Below are 2,589 nucleotides of genomic sequence, written 5' to 3'. Positions count from 1 at the left end.
AAGAAAGAAAGAAAGAAAGAAAGAAAGAAAGAAAGAAAGAAAGAAAATACTGTTTCTTGGCTGGGCGCGGTGGCTCACGCCTGTAAGAAATCCCAGCACTTTGGGAGCCCCAAGTGGGCAGATCACTTGAGGGGAGATCACTTGAGGTCAGGAGTTCGAGACCAGCCTGAGCAACATGGGGGAACCCCCTTTCTACTAAAAATATGAAAAATTAGCTGGGCCTGGTGGCATGCACTGTAATCTCAGCTACTGGATAGGCTGAGGCAGAATTGCTTGAACCCAGGAGGTGGAGGTTGCAGTGAGCCAAGATCGCACCACTGCACTCCTTCCTGGACCACGTGAGATTCCATCTCAAAAAAAAAACAAAAACAAACAAACAAACAAAAAAACCATACTGTTTCTTCTTTCAACCCAGAGGACCTTCTACTTTTGCCACCCACTAGGGTCTTCCTTGGTCTAGTTTTGGCCTGCAGGTCTGCTATACGTGGAAAGAGCTGCTGTTTGTTATCCTCTTCCATTTAATTGGTAATTGGTGGGCTGGCTGGGGGAAAAAAGACTAAAGGTCGCTCACTCTTCTACGTTTCTTTGGTTCAAAGATTTGGGGTGGGGATATTTTATTCAAACCCCTTCACAATGTCCCTTTCCACCTTTGGCCAGAGCCATAGCCAGGATGCAGGTCACGGTGGAAAAGGTGACTCCGGCGCAGCAGGACTAACCTTAATGTTGCTTACATAGGTAAACAGTGAAGGGTAGGGACTCTGGAGACAGTGCGCCTAGATTCCTTCTGGACACACATCCGCCAGTCACTGCCTGCCGGCATGACCCTGGAAATAACTGGCGGTTATGTAGTAAATACACCATCTTCTTAAATTATTGGGGATGTTAAGCAATCCATGTAAGGCACTTTGTACACTGCCTGACCTTGTAAACACTCAAAAGGTGTTGCACCTTGTACTTCTCCCCCAGCAAGAAAGATAAAATGGGGGCTTTAGAGAGTCTTTAAGACTAGTCTTTGAGAGTGTCTCAAAGTCAGCGAGAAAAGATGCTTAAGAAATATTTCCCAAGCTTAAGGAAAATGGCTATCCTTAGTTGGCACGGGCACATGTGGAGTCCAAACAGGTCAACTGGGAGTAACTTAGATGAACCAGTCAGAATGGTGAAATTCTAACATAAAGACCTGGGTCTACAATGAATATGCCAAGAAGAGAACAAGCATGGTAAAATTGAGCAACTAGGCTGGGCATGGTGACTCAAGCCTATAATCCCAGCACTTTGGGAGGCCAAGGTGGGTCGTTTCAGGAACAGGAGTTGTAGATCCCATCTCTACAAAAATTAAATTAGCTGGGGGCAGTGGCACGCACCTGTGGTCCCAGCTACTCGGGAGGCTGAGGTGGATCACTTGATCTCAGGTGACTGAGGTTGCTGTGAGCCATGATCGCATCACTGCACTACAGCCTGGGTGACAGGGCAAGACCATGACCCTGTCTTCAAAAATCAAAACAGAAACACACACACAGAATTGAGCAACCTGATTGTAATGCAAGTCCCAATTGATAATCTCCTATCTAAACTATGAGGACAAGGACTTTTTGAGATGGAGTCTCGCTCAGGCTGGAGTGCAGTGGCACAATCTCGGCTCACTGCAATCTCTGCCTCCCAGGTACAAGCTATTCCCCTGCCTCAGACTAAAGGCGCCTGCCACTACGCCGGTTTTTTTTTTTTTTTTTTTTTTTTTTGGTATTTTCAGTTGAGACAGGGTTTCACCATATTGGCCAGGCTGGTCTCAAAACTCCTGACCTCAGGTGACCCACCCACCTCGACCTCCCAAAATGCTGGGATTACAGGCGTGAGCCACCGCACCTGGCCAACTTTTTTTTTTTTTGAGACGAAGTCTGTCACCCAGGATGGAATGCAGTGATGCATCTCAGCTCACTGCAACCTTCACCTCCCCAGGTTCAAGTAATTCTCCTGCCTCAGCCTCCCAAGTAGCTGGGTTTACAGGTGCCCACCATTTTTTTTTTTTTTTTTTTTTTTTTTGGTGTATTTAGTAGAGATGGGGTTTCATCATGTTGGCCAGGCTGGTCTTTAACTCCTAACCTCAGGAGATCTGCCCACTTTGTCCTCCCCCAAAGTGCTGGGATTACAGGTGTGAGCCACCATGAACGGCCAACTTTTACACTTTCATTAACTAACGCACTTAAAATACAGCCTGGCAGCAGTGGGTCAACAAAAATACTTGCAGAATTAGTGGGTATCATTTGCCTTTTTTTCCATTATGCATCCTCAAATTCCAAAGCTGGCTGCACATCTGAACCAACTGCACATACCACCACAAACAACATACAGCAAAGGTGGCAGCGGGTGGAGAGGACTGGAAACAAAACTGGCCTACATATTTGACAGAGAAAATTCTCAACATTTGTGGCATGTTGGGGCTACAGAGTGGGAGGTCTAAGTGGGGGTCTTTGTCACTATTCATACTTAGGACACAAACTCAATTGTGTCCCACTCCCAGCCCCCACTAGCAAACCTGGCAGTATCACAAGTTCCATGACCAGCTGTACCCTTGAATTTAACACAAACACCAGG

Source organism: Piliocolobus tephrosceles, chromosome 10 (genome assembly GCF_002776525.5).
Source record: "Piliocolobus tephrosceles isolate RC106 chromosome 10, ASM277652v3, whole genome shotgun sequence".
NCBI classification, from domain to species: Eukaryota; Metazoa; Chordata; class Mammalia; order Primates; family Cercopithecidae; genus Piliocolobus; species Piliocolobus tephrosceles.
The sequence above is the reverse complement of the archived record's forward strand: the minus strand, read 5'-3'. Positions refer to the sequence as shown.